Source organism: Asterias rubens, chromosome 1 (assembly GCF_902459465.1).
Source record: "Asterias rubens chromosome 1, eAstRub1.3, whole genome shotgun sequence".
Classification (NCBI taxonomy): Eukaryota; Metazoa; Echinodermata; class Asteroidea; order Forcipulatida; family Asteriidae; genus Asterias; species Asterias rubens.
The window spans coordinates 31,952,261-31,969,770 of NC_047062.1; the positions used below are offsets into that span (position 1 = coordinate 31,952,261).

At 36.7% G+C, this 17,510-nt stretch overlaps 2 long non-coding RNA genes and 1 other non-coding gene across 5 annotated transcripts; all 3 read left to right on the forward strand.

Moving 5' to 3' along the window:
• The first annotated feature begins 51 nt into the window (after positions 1-51).
• Positions 52-12,508, forward strand: LOC117298812. 2 transcript variants are annotated; one of them, XR_004520000.1, is made up of 4 exons: positions 52-1,013; positions 11,266-11,347; positions 11,453-11,508; positions 12,430-12,478. It is a non-coding gene; the product is annotated as an uncharacterized LOC117298812 (long non-coding RNA). The 2 variants fall into 2 exon arrangements; XR_004519999.1 differs by lacking the exon at positions 11,453-11,508 and having other exon boundaries at positions 12,430-12,508.
• Positions 2,746-2,818, forward strand: Trnan-auu. The gene has a single exon. It is a non-coding gene; the product is annotated as a tRNA-Asn (tRNA).
• A 1,062-nt stretch (positions 12,509-13,570) lies between the features above and the next one.
• LOC117298803 lies at positions 13,571-17,028 on the forward strand. 2 transcript variants are annotated; one of them, XR_004519997.1, is made up of 4 exons: positions 13,571-13,880; positions 14,572-14,698; positions 15,927-15,987; positions 16,942-17,028. It is a non-coding gene; the product is annotated as an uncharacterized LOC117298803 (long non-coding RNA). The 2 variants fall into 2 exon arrangements; XR_004519998.1 differs by having other exon boundaries at positions 14,572-14,693.
• Positions 17,029-17,510: the final 482 nt, after the last annotated feature.

Here is a 17,510-nt window from a genome sequence, read left to right on the forward strand (position 1 = left end):
AGCTCCTCTCCGTTACTTGTTTAGTAAGTTTTGATGCTAATAATTATTTTTAGTAATTACCAATAGTGTCCAGTGCCTTTAATAAGGATAAATCATAATTTGCAATAAAAACTCAGAAAATAGAATAAGCTGATGCAAACTGCTTACGATTCCAACTGAGGAACTATAAAGTTGATAAATGCTAACAAATAAATGGCGTGACGTTTCAACCCTAACTGATTTTTTCAAAGACTAAAAATTAAAAAGACTCTGCTAGGGTCGAAAAGTCATGCCACAACATTGTTTTTGTTCATAATAAAACTCAACAACAACGGCACCATACTTTCGATCAAAATGTTGCAATAATGGAAAAGGGAATTCTTATTGTCAGATAACCAGCTGGGCCCAGTCTCATAAACCTGTTAAGCAGAATAATTCTTAGCTAAAGCAAGCAATGACCGAGGTACCAGTTGAAAGCAATGGTGCTGTATCAGACTGGTAACCGATTTTTGCTAAGCAAAGGTTAGTTTTGTGCTTACAAGGTTTATAAAATTGGAGCCTACTAACTGAGAAGTCTAATTATTTTTTTAATTTGAAAAAGATCTTGTTGCTTGAAGTGATACTTAATTTTGTGTTATGTAAATTTGTTAATAAAAAAGCTTATTATTAATTGTTAAAGTTGACATTTTTTGCCAATAGTCTCAAACGAAAGTAATAACTATAAGCCATGTTACTTTGATTGATACAACTTTGTGACGATCGTGAGGATTTGGTTATATAAAATATCCACTGAAAAGGGGTACTCAATATTGCTTAATGTTTAGTTGACCCTTTTCGAATACAGGGTTTAAACTTTCAGGCTTTGGCTTATGCTCATTAAAAACCGACACTTTCATTATGGGAATTCGGTGCCCATAGGCCGAAGCAGTTACCCGCAATTTCGAAAACGGCCACAATTAAAGGCCCCTTGGCCGAACAGCGCCCTCATGTTCTTTAAACGGCCTCTTCCCAAAGCAGCATGGTTCGAGCAAAAAGTAAGTGACAAGTTCTTGCCGGAAAAAAGACCTCATTCTACCTGAATAAGAACCCAATTTGCTGCAAAGAGCACATATTTTCAAAGGTACGTACTCTTACATTATGCACGTAGGTGAAATTCTGACATTTCAGCTTGAAGTTTTGCAAAAATAGTGAAACAAAATCGGTCAACTGAGTCATGGTTGCATGCACAAGCCCGGACCGGATGACAAAAGATGGCGCGGGTTTTAAAAATCTTTGGTGAGCTTTTGTAAATAAAACGGCAATTACAAAAAAAAGATATCCAGTGATTTGAGCTGCTTAGGGTGTGTTTCTGTCCAAGAATTGTACAATTCTCGCCTAATGAATGGATTAGTATTAAATCCCCTCTTTTTCTTCTGATTTGTGCTTTTTGTGGGCGTGTCAGCCTCCCACTTAATCCGGACCCTCGCTCTCAGCCTCGGCTTAGCCCTGTGTAATTTACTTCCTGGAAATGCATTTTTTTTTTTTGACATAGGATATTTATATGCTAACTATTCTTACTCCAAATTTTTTGTTTTTAACTAAAAAATATATAGAGTGCAAATTTACTCAAAAAAAAATATTGGATAACTTTCTGTATGGCGCCACCACTTTTTCACTCATTTTTACAAAAGGGGATATCTCATTGAGGTAAATTAGATACTATATTATTTCATATTGAATGAAAAAGTGGTGGCGCCATACAGAAACTTTTCCAAAATATCCGAGACCCGACCCCCAACCTATGTGGAATGGCGCAGTTGAAAATTTTGATTGATATTTAACTTTGTAATTGTATTTATTAAAACTATTAATCTTAAGTACGTCATTTTTCTTGTATATATATGTTTCAAAATAATAAAAACAGGTTTCTGACAATCTTTGTGACTGAAGTATCAATTGAATAGTCTGTTTGACAGAAATTATAATTTAGTAAAACGTTCACTACAGACACAGTATTTTACATAGCCCCACTTGTGTAGCCAAGGCTAGCTGAATCCTTAGCCACACGTCCACACCATTTCCTCATGCAGCTAAGAAATAAAAACATTCTGGCGCCTTATCTACGAGCCACCCGGCAGTATAAACCGGCTGAATGTGTTCACCTAACTCTTAGATTGCTTTGTGTGTATTTAAATAAAATTTTAAAAAGAAATTTTTAACGATAACTTTGCTAACTTTCGCCGACTCTAATTTCATTGATTCGTACACGGCGCAGCCATCTTGGAATTTTCGAATCAGCATGACGTCATCGGCCTGCCGAGCTGTGAGGGCGTGTACAAATCAATGGCTGTTTTGTGTGAATTAAGCTTGGGTATTTTTCGTGAATTACGTAGCATGTGCACCCCCACACTCTGTCGTTCTTTATTTAAAAGTGTGACCCATAATTTCTCGAACCCATTGGTTCATGAAATGTTTCTCGAAAAGGCTGAAGGTGAATTGTCAGCAACAACACAAACATAGTTGGTGGACTTGGATTTGTTAGGCGAGTTTGCAATGACTAATATCATAAAGGATCTTTCAAATGGGATACGGTGGTATTATTATACAGGATTGGTAAGGATAAAAACATTTGACTGAAACCCAGTCAGCTTCCCTTGTGGTTTATATTGATATCGTAAATTTTGTTTGTATCGTAAATTGGGTGTGATCCCTGGCTACACGACACTCGGTTAGTGACTGGCACCCCCAAACAAAGATAATGCCAAAATAGGGACACTACCAACACAGGGCTAGATAACTCAGTTGGTAGAGCGCCAGAACATTAATCTGGAGGTCGTTGGTTCAAATCCCACTCTAGTCAATTCTTTGTTCAACCCCCAAAATCATTTTAAAATTTATCCAGTCAGTTTCCCTTGTAGTTTATATTGGTAATTAAAAAAAACCCAGTTATTAATGACTGATTAAGTAAGCTCATTCTACAACATAAATTGTATTTTTCTTCGAAATATTTTATTCTGAAACAAAGTCATATTTAAGAAAACCGGTCTGAGAACCTGAAAATAAATGTAACAGCTAATTTTTGTTGTTACAACCAATATTAAAAGCGTTATGTTTACATGCTGAAAAATGATTACCACACTTTGCTTCTGGCTAACACAACAGATTAAGCCCAAACGTTCACAGGTTTGTTGATCATTAAAACATAAATACTACTGTGTGTGACAATATCAGGGCTGTATGCTTCATTTTTCAAAGCGCAGGGACACCAAAGCATTTTCATTGGTAAAGGGCATCCTTTGAGGAAATTGTTTATTTCTTCTGGAGTATTTCCAGGGCACCAAGGCAATGACTAGAGGGCACCAAGGCAATGACTAGAGGGCATGGATTCAATCGCCTTCGTTCGTTGCCTCCTTGAAGTAGGCCTATCAGGCCGTAATATTATCAGCTTTATCAATCCTGTATAATATACGTAGGTTTTCTCGGTCAAATTCGGCAAATGAGCAGTCAATTTCATTTTCATGCGTTTGAATTAAAACTGCTTTTTCTCTCCAGTTGTTACTGCGTTACAAATTCAGAATTCGGCCGTTCAATTTCGTTTTGAGTCGAGTCAAATTCCTTTAGCACTCTGTTCAATTAAGCGTATCGTCATTCTTTTTCGTGACACACACGCCTCAAGAAGCGTCTGTGAATTTGAATGCTGCTTTGATGATTTGTTCAATCGAATAACGTAAAAGTACATTTGACTAGTCTTAAAACGAAATCGAATGACCCTTTTCAGTATCATTCAATTTCGTGTCAAATAGAATAAGCTGGTGGTTAATTTGGCTGCTCATTTTCCGAAATTGACCGAGAAAACCTATACTTTGATTTTTACTTAAAATAAATTGTGGCTTTCAGGCACTGATCATCCTCATCTTGTGTTGTAACAAATATATCAAGTATTAAAGCCATTGGACACTTTCTGAACAGAACGAAACTCAAAAGTTCACAGATTTACAAATAACTTAGAGGGTGTACAGATTCAGAAGGTAATGGTGAAAGACTTCCCTTGAAATATTATGCCATGAAATGCTTTACTTTTTGAGAAAACATTAAAACAATGATCAATTCTCGATATCGAGACTGACAGATTTATTTTATAGACATGTCATGACACGGCGAAATGTGCGGAAACAAGGGTGGGTTTTCCCATTATTTTCTCCCGACTTTGATGACTGATTGTGATACACGAAGTGTGGGCCTTTAGACAATACTGTTTACTTAAAGAATGATATTGACAAAAAAGGGAGACAACCAACAGAGGGCTAGAGCCCATGGCATGTTGATCCAGAGGTGGCATGTTCAAGCCCCGCTCTAGTTAAGTTTTCTTTGTTCGACTGAAAATTAACAATATATTTATACTTCAAGACACTATTGGTAAGCCTCACTATTCTCACTTGGTGTATCCTATTGTATAAAATAACAAGCCTGTGAAAACTTTGACTCAATTGGTCATTGAAGTTGCAAGAAAATGATGAAAGAAAAAATACCCTTGTTGTACAAAATAGTGTGCTTTCAGATGGGAATAAAAGGCTTCTAGCCAGACATCTTTTATTATTTTAGTGAGAAATTATCTCTTTCTCAAAAACTACGTTACTTCAGAGGGAACCGTTTTTTTCACAATGTTTTATACTGTTAGTTTTTATGCTAAAAATTATTTTGAGTAATTACCAATAGTTTCTTTAATATGTATTTTTTTTAAGAGTTAAAGAGATTAATGTGAGTTTATGACATTGCTCTACAATATAGTCCCTACGTTCATTTTGTCATGGTCAAAACTTGCTGTTTAAGGTATAGTTACTGTAACGCTTGTAATTTTCAATTGTGGTTATGTTTGAATTTGTTATTGTCCCTTCATATGTTTTTTTTATAGTGCAATTTCACAATAGAGAACAAATAAACTTTCCCAGATAATCTTTATGTGTCTAAAATGTCTCTTTCATTGTTTTTTTCCAAAGTTATGTTAATTTTCCTTGACAGCCCTAAGTGAACATGGTTCATGGTGCAACAAAGTGGTGCTGCACTTCGATGCCTTCAACTTAGCTGACCAGGAGCTACTCAAGACCATTGAAGTTGCTCAAGAGAGTTTCAATCCTATCATTCATTATGGGCTTGGAAGAGATGTCAAAGTTCGGGAGGTCTTCCCTGGAAAGCAGTCAGTGATATGAAGAATATCTGGACCTTCAACCACTCCCGATGACTCGAGAAGCTTCAAGCATCTTCATTGCAGCAATAGAGATATTTCCTCCTTACGAGGGAGAAACTTTGATTTTTTGGCCTAATCCCATGCTGGCTGCTGGGCTTGAATACTCAAGATGACCAATGATCTATGGCAACCTCCCCAAATAAACCAAGATGATAGGACAATCTCCACAAGTTAACCAACAATTATAGTAGGAGAAGGTCTACATGTATGGCTGCAACATACAGGGCGCTGCAACACAAATGATGGCTGCAACACGTCAGGCACCGTCTGCAACACCAAGAGTTGTGCGAGCCATCTAAGTCAACATCAGGGTACCAACCCAGGAGAGGATGAACTGTGGGTGTCTTTCTAGAACCATGGCCTAGACCCTGATGCAGGACAGTAGCACCTCGAATGCTGATGAACTCTACTATCCCAGCCATATCTCGTTGGGCCCCCGGCCCCCCTTTCAATTTTGGTTCTGATTGTACGGATTGCATGGTCGTCTGCATTCCAGTCAACGTTGAGCGGGGGGATGGGGGAGATAATTTTTTTTGTCAAGGCGAAGTGGACATGGAGTGGTTTTATGTAACGTTTGGAATGGGTGGCCCAAGCATTTTGTCTGATTGTAAACACTGCCGACATCCAACGGGTTACATGTGGTGCATCCAACATCATGCTAAGCTTATAAACAGAAAATACTGCTTAGCAAATTTCTACTCTAAGCAAAAACATTTTTGCGCACCAGTCACAACAATGTAAACTTGATGAACTTTCAGCTGTTACCAGTTTCTGCTAATAAATAATTGTCTGTGCTTCTAAAGTTTTTTTGTGCTTCAGGCTTTTTGAAATTTAATTGGGCCTAGATTGGTAATGATGATGATTACAGGGACCAATTTCATGGCTCTGCTTACCGCAGAAATCTGCGCTTACTATCACCATTCTCTGATTACTTTGCAAATGCCAAGTTTATGCAAATGCTCTGTTAAGCAGCTCTGTAAAATTGGGCCCAGTTTGGCTAAGATTTTCAAAGACAACGTTAACGATGAGGCACCATTCTTAAAGTAGCGCCATGAGCCTAATGGACCCTTCCCATGAAATATGCTAATTACATTCACGCATGCGTACAGACCCTGATGGTTGGCAACGCCATAGAGTTGTGCACTACACTCAGAAAAAGAATGGTAAAAAAAAGTTATGTTAAATGTGTTAAGTGAAAAAATACTTAACATAAGTAAAAATTAATGAAAAATTTAAACAAAATGTTTGTGTAAATAAAAAACTACTCAAATAGTTAGTAAAACTAATAGTTTACATAACTTAGCAACTTTAAACACATATTATGCAAATTTTACTGAACTGGTTGTAAAAGTTTACATGGTGTTTAGTAAACCACGATATTTTACTCAAGTATTGTGCAAAATACGCAGCGTGTGACTTGTCTGCTGGGGTCGCGCTCTGCAGTACCACAGTGTAACCACACACAACGTAACGAAATGGATCTCATGAAAAAAAAACCTTCTTGAGTGGAACTTCCCTCATTTAGTTGAGACGTTTGAAGGTAAGTACTATAACATATTTCTGTATTGATGTTATTATCTGTAGTGATAGACTATACACGACTCGTTAGCACGAGTTAGCACAGATAAAGGGACAGTTGAACGTCATATTTTGACTGACAACACTTTTGAACAGTGACTTGAATATCACAAATACATACGTAGGTCTGATCAATGGTCCCCGTATTGTGCACATAGTACACGTACAGCATGCATCGTTGAAGACCATTGTACACATGTACATCGCCACTGTGTTAAAGCACCACCACTGCATACAGCCACGGTGCATCAGGCCAATGATTGGGCTAACTTTAATCTCTCATTTGTTCAGAAGAACAATCAAATAACTTTTCAACATTTTGTCTTTACAAGATACTGACAAATGATACAACTGACTTAAAATGCAAATTCTGGGAGAGGGGAATCGCACAAACACATCTACCCTTTGTTTATTTTAACCTGTTAAAGGAATTATTCAAGAAATCTCACCCCCCCCCCCCCCCCCACACAAAAAAAAAGGACGAACGAAAAAGAACAAAAAGAAAAATCAGATAAAGATCAAGAAAAATCAAAGTTTTCAGGTAGCCTACTGTTATGTGGGATTGCATATATAGCACCAAAATTATCTCTCCTCCTGGGATCCTATCGCCTTATTCCAGAACTGCAAGTCTCCATCATTGAACCTTTTGTTGATTTGTTTATTTTTTAAGCCCCTATGTATTTGTTTATTTATTTTATTTTATTTCAATTTGTATTTGTACTTTTTTAAATTTATGTGCATGTACATCATGTACAAATTGTATTGCACATACATTGCAGTACTGGAACGTTGTCTCTATTGATCTATAAGTGTTGTAATATGATAATTAAACCACTATTGATATAAAATAATGGTTTAATCTGACATTGTGTGTACCCCATCCTTAAGACAATCAGATTAAATCATTATTTTACAGCAAAATTGGTTTAATTGTAATATTACAATACTTTAAGTTCATTACAGACAATATACACGTGTCATACAATTTGTACTGCACCCCCATTGAAATTTAACCTATTGTGTTTAATATTATTCCCCTTTATGCAGGAAAACACAAGTTTGGACCAGTATTTGAAAGACATCAACAGGGACACCAGATCGCAACCATGCTGATATTAGGTGGGTCTGCACTGGCTCCACAGCAAGTGTTCGTAATTTTTGAGCAAATGCATTTGAACAGTCATCCCTTGTGAAAGCACTGGATGTGTGTTTCAAAACACATTTTGTCTTCGACTTGAGCTACCAGGAGGAGTGTTCTGGCGTTTGGGAGTTCATTGAATTGGTTGTGTTTGAACTCAAAGGCGGTGTGAAGAGCAGCACTATTCGAGAGTTCAGGGCTTACTAGTTCATCTCATGATGCATCTGATTAATGTTGACCATTCCATAAGCATTGTAGTTAAAGAAGTTCTTGCACAAAATGTTTGCAAATACGTATCAAAATCATAAGAGATGTGATAGTTGTGATAGTTTGGATTTATGGAACAACCTTACAGTTTAAATAGGAACTCAAAGGTCAAATTCAAATTTGTATTCAACACCCTTCCAGTTTTGTCAAATTTGTCAAAATGTCAAATTCAACGCCGTTTTGATTGCTTAGCGACAATGAGGATAAACCAATAATTCCCCATACAAATTGTTCAAACCCAAAATTGAATTTTTACCTTGGAGTTCTTCTTTAAGCTGTGTTAGCCTGGAAGTATTTATTCTGACCTTGCCAATTAATGTAATTTGACCATTCCAGAAGCATTGTAGTTAACCCTCTAGTCCCTGCTCCGCCCGAGTTTCTGAAAACCAATTTTTCAAGATTCTTGCAGTAAATAACTGGAATCGTAGTTCAATTTTTAAAAGATAGCTTAATATTTATGCACAATTTTTTACCCTTCGGTAATGTTTGTATAAAAGTCAAGCTCCCATTGGGAAAAATAATCGGCTCTCGAATATTTTTTTGGAAGGATAAAAGACACAATAGTTTTTCAAGGCTTTAATCTGACTCAATGCTCAAACTAATTAAATGCGAAGGCGTTAGTTTTCGACAATATCAATATTAATGATGAATAAATACAGTTTCCTTTGTGTTTACTAATTGGTATGAGCTAAATTATTTCATCGTCATTAGCTTCGATGAAATAATTTAGCTCATACTAATTAGTAAGCACAAAGGAAACTGTATTTATTCATCATTAATGATTGATGATATTGTCGAAAACTAACGCCTTCGCATTTAATTAGTATGAGCATTGAGCCAGATGAAAGCTATTGTGTCCATTTTATCCTTACAAAAAAATATTCGAGAGCTGATTATTGTTCCCAATGGGAGCTTGTACTTTTATACAAACATTACCAAAAGGGTAAAAAATTGTGCATAAATATTAAGCTATCTGTTAAAAATTGAACTACGATTCCAGTTGTTTACTGCAAGAATCTTGAAAAATTGGTTTTCAGAAACTCGGGCGGTGCAGTGAAAGTTCTTGCACAAAATGTTTGCAAATACGTATCAAAATCATAAGAGATGTGATAGTTGTGATAGTTTGGATTCATGGAACAACCTTACAGTTTAAATAGGAACTCAAAGGTCAAATTCAAATTTGTATTCAATACCCTTCCAGTTTTTGTCAAATTTGTCAAAATGTCAAATTCAACACCGTTTTGATTGCTTAGCGACAATTAGGATAAACCAATAATTCCCCATACAAATTGTTCAAACCCAAAATTGAATTTGACCTTGGAGTTCTTCTTTAAGCTGTGTTAGCCTGGAAGTATTTATTCTGACCTTGCCAATTAATGTAATTTGACCATTCCAGAAGCATTGTAGTTAAAGAAGTTCTTGCACAAATTGTTTGCAATAAAGTATCAAAATCATAAGAGATGTGATAGTTGTGATAGTTTTGATTTATGGAACAACCTTACAGTTTAAACTGTGTTAGCCTGGAAGTATTTATTCTGACCTTGCCAATTAGGTAGATTTTTTGTAATTTTTTAAATTCACTGAAATTGTTGACTGATTATGAAACATACAGAAAACCCCATTTTGCACATGTGATGTTTTGGATTGTTAATATTATTACCATTAAATTTTTATTAAAAAGTTGTTATCTTGAAATTCATGTTGTAGTCGCCAAGTCTCAGTATTTATGATGTGTCCATTTATTACAGCCCTAAACTCCATGAAATAACACTTTGCTAGTATTCAACACAAGCATTGTGTATATTATTACCAGTTTTAAAGGCACACAGTTTACATTAAAAATCGGTAAAATCTATACTTCAAAATTGAGTAATTATTTTACATGAGTGGATTTATACCCAGCAATTCAGTAAAAAAAAATACCCAATATTGATGTAAAGTTTTACACAACTATTTACATTGTAAAGCGGTAAAGTCTTACGTCACAATATTAAGTAATATTTTACATGAGTGGGTTTACCCAACAATTCAGTAAAGAAAACTACCCAATATTTATGTAAACTTTTACACAGCTATTAAGCAAGATATTACCCAACGCCTGTTGGGTAAAGTTTTACCTAATAGTTATGGTGTTCGCCCACTACATCTAAAACAGGTAATATTTTACACAAGTTGTGTAATCTTTCCTCTGTGTGTAAGCAGAGGCACAATCGCATCTGCGTCATGCAGCCATTAGCCGTGTACAAAACAGCGCGTTATTTCCTCATTTTGCTAACCAAAATGGTAGTGCACATGCGCTGTGTGCAATTTACATATTTCATGGGAAGGGTCTATTAGCTACACAACTGTGCAATACCGGATAAAGTAATAGAGCTGCTATAACCCAGAAAATATTGGCTAATATTTTTTCTGTTTAGCAAAAATTAACAGGATACCAGTTAGATAAGGTATATTTTCAATTTTCTAGTAGCTTTACTCTGGTAAGCATGTTTTTGTTATGCTTGGCCACTTGTGCTTTAAAAGTAGTTCTGTAAAATCACTCTGCCATTCTCAACTATTCCCTTGTGATTAATCTGATCCATGTCATTTTCAGTCAGTTTTAGTTTTATTTTGTTGCCATCTGAATTTTTGTAAATCTTCTCTCCTGAATTAATGATTTGAAAAATAAATGATATTTGTTTTTTGATTGTGCACCCGGCTATCTTGATTCATTCTTGAACGCTAAAATGTGTCCCCGTTCAAAATGAGATGTGCGTACATGCTGCATTGTTTCTTGTGCAAAATAAATTGTTGTCCCTGAAAATTCTTCATTAAATCTGCAAATTTTGTGATGTTAAGAATTATGAGGACTAAGGAGAATTGAATGCGCTTTATGTTTATTAGGGTTCAATTTTCACAGAAACTCAATGGTTGTTGGGTATACTTTTGGGAAAAATGTGCTTTCGGGAAAATTTTTGAAGCTTTTAAGAATGCAGGTTTTTACCAACTGTGTCCAGTGCCTCTTAACACATTCTTTGCCATTTTGATATTTAGTCATTTTCTTGCATTAACCTGTAAATTATTTCTCTCTTTTTTCAAGTTGGTGAAAATCAGCTGGGGTGCACCAGTGCACCCACCCCTTAATCTATACCTGGCTCAGGACTGACTCAAGCACTCAATCAGTAAGCTCTCATGATAATTTGTAAACTTTGTCCATTCTTATCTTTAAAAGTACAATGGAAAGATTCACTGCAATCAGTTGGCGAAAATCATCTGGGGGTGCACAGGTGCACCCACCTCTAAATCTATGCCTGGCTCAGGACTGACTCAAGCACTCAATCAGGTAGGCTCTCATGATAATTTGCTATCTTTGTCCATTCTTAACTTTAAAAGTACAATGGAAAGATCCAGCTGCAAACTATGTCTTAGCAGTAAAATTATAAAACTTAACCCTGCTGTTTTTGGTGTGAATGCATTTAACTAACCTTGGATGTACAGGGCCAAAATTGATATGACTAGCCCACAAGAAGGGCTTGTACCTTTACATCTGAACTGGACCAGAACTACTTTTACAAGACCTGAACGAAAACGTGAAAACACTATAATTATACAGTTGAACATAGAAGACTGTTTTGATTTGAATTGGCACTTTTAAACAAATAGTTCTTATATAGCGTATTTCACAATTACCGTCTCTCTCAGTGCCCTGGTCATTGGGCCAATAACATCACTTTTATCTTTCTCAATCTTAGCGCTCTAAAGACTTTTTCATACACAATATTAATATCCACCAACTTGGGTTTCCTATTTACCCCTGGTTGAAGGGTGGACACAGGTGTCATGACCAGGATTTGAACCCACACTTTAACCACCAGAACTTAAATTCGATGCTCTTAACCACTCGTCCATGACACCCTACAGTTGTACTCTTGAATGCAATTTAAACATGCTCATTTTATGTTAACAATTTAATTAGTCTGACAGGATTTTGTTGTTTGTCAAAAGGTCGAACCCATGACCATTTTGATTGATTGTCATGGAAATTCAGGTATGGACAAAAATTAAGAGACATTGGATAATTGTGGGTGTTACAAAGTTTGCACTGGAAGGGTGTCAAATACATGTACCTTTCAACAATTGATGACATTTTCCCCCCACTTTTTTTTCCCACTTTTAGAAAGACTTGGGTATATCATAAGGGTTTGTTAGCTTGCCGACTCCTTTACTCTGGTTTTATTTTTCATACCATGTTTTTTTTCTTCAGAAGAGGTAGCTGGGGCGATCAGTTCATTACATGGTGTTGAAACTTCTGCAGTGAAATACCATCAAGAGTGTGACAATTGGCAAGTCAAAAAAGGAAAACATACAGTTGAAAAGAATAACAACCAGGCATGAAGTAGAAGCAAATAATTTTTAATGTTTGGACAACAATTTAAAAGTATTAAGTTAAAGGAACACGTTGCCTTGGATTGGTCGAGATGGTCTTTGAAAAGTGTTTGTTACCGTTTGTTATAAAATGCATACATGTATGATTAGAAAGATGTTTTAAAAATAGTAGAATACAATGATCCACACAAGTTTGCCTGGAAACTGTGTGGTTTTCCTTTTACTTTGCGAAATAACACGGTCGGCCATTTATGGGAGTCAAAAATTTGATTCCCATAAATGGCCGACCGTGTTAGTCGACTGGGTAAAAGGAACACCACGCAATGTCGAGTGATACTTTCAAAGACCAACTCGACCGATCCAAGGCAACGTGTTCCTTTAAGCTTGTGGGGAACACAATGAATTCCCTCAGTGAAATAAAGAATGGCAGTATTATACTAAAGTCTGCATTCCTTGAGTGCCAGTCCTCACATTCAAGTTTGAGTCCCGAGTCACCTGGACCGAGTCCGAGTTCAAGTCACAAAAAAAGTGACTTGAGTTTGAGTCGTCAAAAGTGACTCCTGAGTCTTACAACACTTGAGTCATCTTACATGACCCGAGTCCAATGTGACTCGGGTCCGAGTCATGCAAGTCTGGAGTCATTAAAAATGTGACTCAGGTTCGAGTCCTACAACTCTATAACCGTATTCTAGAGTTGTACAAAATTTGACTCTGGGGTCCGAGTTATTGATAACTTGATTTGAGTATGAGTCATTCAACTATGAAAGGAAGGCTATCCTGACTTGAAATAATTTCCTTCATAGCAAAAATGAAAGATTTTTGTATCCCATTTCAAAGAGATTTAATCAAAGCTTGCTTTAATCAAAGCTTTGCTGAGAAATTCCCTGTAAGGTGAACTTTTTCTATATTTTGTTTATTGGGGGGGGGGGCGTATTATGACTATGTCCTTTGCCCTATCGAAGAACTTGACTAATGATTTACTTTGTTACATTTGACCTTATCTCCACATTGCAGTAGATCGTGGGTCATGTGGATGGAGTGGAGACAGAAAGCATAATATCTATCCTGATGTCCCGCCGTACTCTGGTAGCTACAGTCAGTCAGCCAGTTGCACTCGAGATGTATTCCTGATTAGACAGCAAAGCCAGTAATGATTACCACATCTCACTATCGGTGGGCCATGTGGATGGAGTTGAGACAGAAAGCATATTTACCCTGGTGTCACGTCGTACTCCAGTGGCAGCAGTCAGTCAGCCAGTTGCACTCGAGATGTCTTCCTGATTAGACAGCAAAGCCATGTCATGATGACCACATCTCCTGATGAGTCCAGTGAGTCAAACTATTTATTATAATCTTTTAATGCAGACACTCCTCAACTGTTGAGCTGATCAGCTGATTGCCTTGTTTTTCATTTCTCAGTTGTGCCATTGAACCCTGGAAAACACACTGTAAGGTCTTGGCGTTCCTGACACGATTAATAATTTTTTTTTTTTTTTTTCAGACTTCAGTTGCTTGGTTTGTTTATGTGAAATGAAATTTGATCTTTAAACCAATGGTCATGCTTTTTTTATTGCAAAACAAAAAGTTTGTTTTAGTGCACATGGAAGATTCTTTGTGCAATAACTAGTATAATTCTGTGTATTGGCACGATGGATTCATAGGGCAGAGTAAAAAAAACACATCTTTTGCCAGGGCCATACTCAACAGAAGGGTAAACGCCTCGGCAAGGCAGAGCAAACTTCCTTTGCCATGGCCACACCCATGAGAAGGTTGGCTAAAGCCTGGTTCATACTTCATGCAAATGCGATACCAATTGAACAATTCACACAATTTTAATAATTCGCAACAGTTAAGATGTGTTCAACTCCTGCGAAAAATTCACTGCAAAATCTGCTAAATTTGCTTCGCATTCGCAGGAAGTATAAACCGGGCTTTAGCATGACTCTTGTTCGGAGATCACCATGCCCCCAAAATTGTCCTGGAATGATTGATGCCCCAAAATTGTCCTTTTCATTTTCAGCTGGCAGGGATAATCTTGGTGGTCAGCCCTCACAGTCAAGATGTTTCAACTACTTGAAGACAGACACTTGGATGATGATGATGTCTGAGACAGGGAGAAGATGCTGATGAGCTATGGTCATGGTGAGGTAAAACTAAAACAAATTGCAAACCTGTAGTTAATTGTGACAACAATTTCAAACCTCATCTTGACAAGTTACTGTAGATATTCGAGACATGGTCAACCAAACTTGGATAAGCTCAACCACTCTAAGTGTACAAAGCTTATAGAATGCTGGGGGCTAGTCAAACCTGCTTCTAAAGTAGCCCTAAAGGCTACAGGGAAATAGAACCAATTAGTTTGTCATGAAAATATTAGTTAGGTTTGTCAAAATGTATGCAAATTGTTTAAATGTACAGCTGACTGGAGTTAGGACAGGGGAAACAAATTGAAGAAGGCCTGATGATGCACATATATTGAAAACGTTTGTCACAAGTTTGAGTCCAAGGCACTACTTGACTGTTCAGCAAAAATACTTGTTATAAATTTCACTAGAAGGATGTCCATGAAGTTGCCTTATAAGTAGGATTTGAAACTTTGCATGGTGGAAATACGATATAGAAAGCTTTGCGGTAACACCATGTAATGACTATCTCTAATGAGTTGGGGTTGTTCTGAAAAGAACCGTTGGTTTCAACTCGACGTTTCGATCAGTATGCTCTGATCGTCTTCTGGAGAAAGCTGTCTTATGTCATGGTAGCTGTCATGAATTCTTGTTATCATGGAAGCTTAAAGGGTGGCTGCATTTTTTTTTTTTTTTTAAATTTAAACGATTGAACATGACTTTTTAAACCTGAAATATTTTTTTTACATTTTTTTTTAATGCGCAAGTATTTTAAAAGTGGTTTTCAAGAGATTAGGGGAACCCAACCCGCCCCTAAAAGGGAGCCTTCATGTGACATCATGTCGGGAACCCGAGCCATCGGGCCCCTGGCTGTGTGCATATAGAGACGTGTGCACTGTGGGCCTGGTACCTAGGCGCGTGTAGTTAGGGACCAGACTCTTTTTGCCGATGATATGTTTAAATTCCCGACGTGACGTCGATGGAAGGGGGGCGGTAACAATCCACAAAAGGGGGGGGGCATGAGTTATTCGCTAATTACGCAAGTGAGATATGTCGGGGAAAAAACAAAACACATTTTATTGATGTTCAATACATATATCAGAAATAAATGACAGCAAAATTAACTGTTTTATTTTAATTCACTGCAGCATCCCTTTAACACAGACAATTTCTTTTTACCTAGATGTTTTTGCATTCAGCATTTTGATGTTATTGTGTCTTTATTTTGGCAATGTTGTATGATTCTTTGCAGGGGATGACTGGACAATCTTCAAGGACTGAAATGAGGCAAAGTATTTTTCTTTGACATTTTTGTATGTTATTTGACAATCGATTGAGAGGGAAATGGCTGGGTTGTAAAAATTTGGGGAAGTCTATTAGGAATATTCTTCATATTCGAAACAGAAACATCTTGACAAATTCTCTGTGAGCAGAAATTATGGTTTACCACTTACTAGATCTAATTAATTCTGCGAGCTTTCTGATAACAAACATTCATACCAGCACCAATCCTCGAGATCTGTTTGAGGCATTTAACCTCACTCAAAGTTACTGTTGAGAGATTTTGATAATAGTTGTAATGGTTTGTCACTGACTAGATTGGTTTCAATCTGATCGAAAGCTCATTGATCTGTAAAACTTATACCAGCACCAATCCTTGAGATAATTACAAATTCTTATATAGCGCATTTCACAGTAACCGTATCAATGCGCTTTATATTGGTGCCCTGGTCATTGGGCCAATAACATTCCTTTAATCTTTCTCAGCTCCCAATAGGGAGTATACAGCCCCGTGCTGCCGTGGTGCGGCGCTCCGAAGGCTTTTCCATTCACAATATCAACCTCTACCCTCGCAGGTACCCATTTATACCCCTGGGTGAAGAGAAGCAATTATAGTAAAGTATCTTGCTCAAGGACACAAGTGTCACGACCGGGATTCAAATCCACACTATGGTGACATAGCACCAGAACTTAAATTTGATGCTCTTAACCACTCGGCCATGACACTCTACTCTAGATCTGTTTCAGGCATATAACGTCACTCAAAATTACTGTAGCTTATTTTGTTGCAACAATAAAAACAATGATGAGCTTCTCCCGATAGAATTTGCTGCTAACATTGTTGGCCCTGTTCACTTCTTTTAGGTTAAAGGTATAAACTAATGATATGTAAAGGTTAAGGCAAATTATCTTAACCTAACTGTTTTAATGATGGATAATGTTTAAACACTAAATGTTGGTCATTGTTCATTTTCTTTTTTTTGCAGTCAGGCTTAACATCACCGAACCGAAGACATCTACCCATCAATGATTAGATGTCCAAGACCAGACTAGCTGCACTCTCAAGTAAAAAGTGAATTAAAATGTATTAAATGGAGCTGTGTGTTCGCAGTATGTTGTTGCTCCTTTTTTAACAGAAATTAGTAACTGTCATATTCTTGTAGTATTGTAACTCATTCAAAAGATATATGTAATGTCATTTGGCAATCATTTCACCATTGAAAGGTTGTTTATTTCTGCCAGTTTTTTCAAAAGATTTGATTGGAAAACTCTTAATTAAAGTGCGCTTCTAGCTAAACACAAAAAAACAAATTTTTCAGATTTTCTTGTTAACTTTTTGCCTGCCAGTTGTCAAATAGCTTGCTAAAAATTTAGTACCAGAACTAATAATCACTCTAAAAGGACACCTCAAGTATTTGACGTTTACTGAGGTTCCACCAAACATTTTAATGTTCTAAGTTTATGTATTCTTATTTAATACTATTGAATATTAATTAATTTATTTTTTGTGGTAATTTATTTAATTTTTGGGGTTTTTACCCATACACCGATGTGC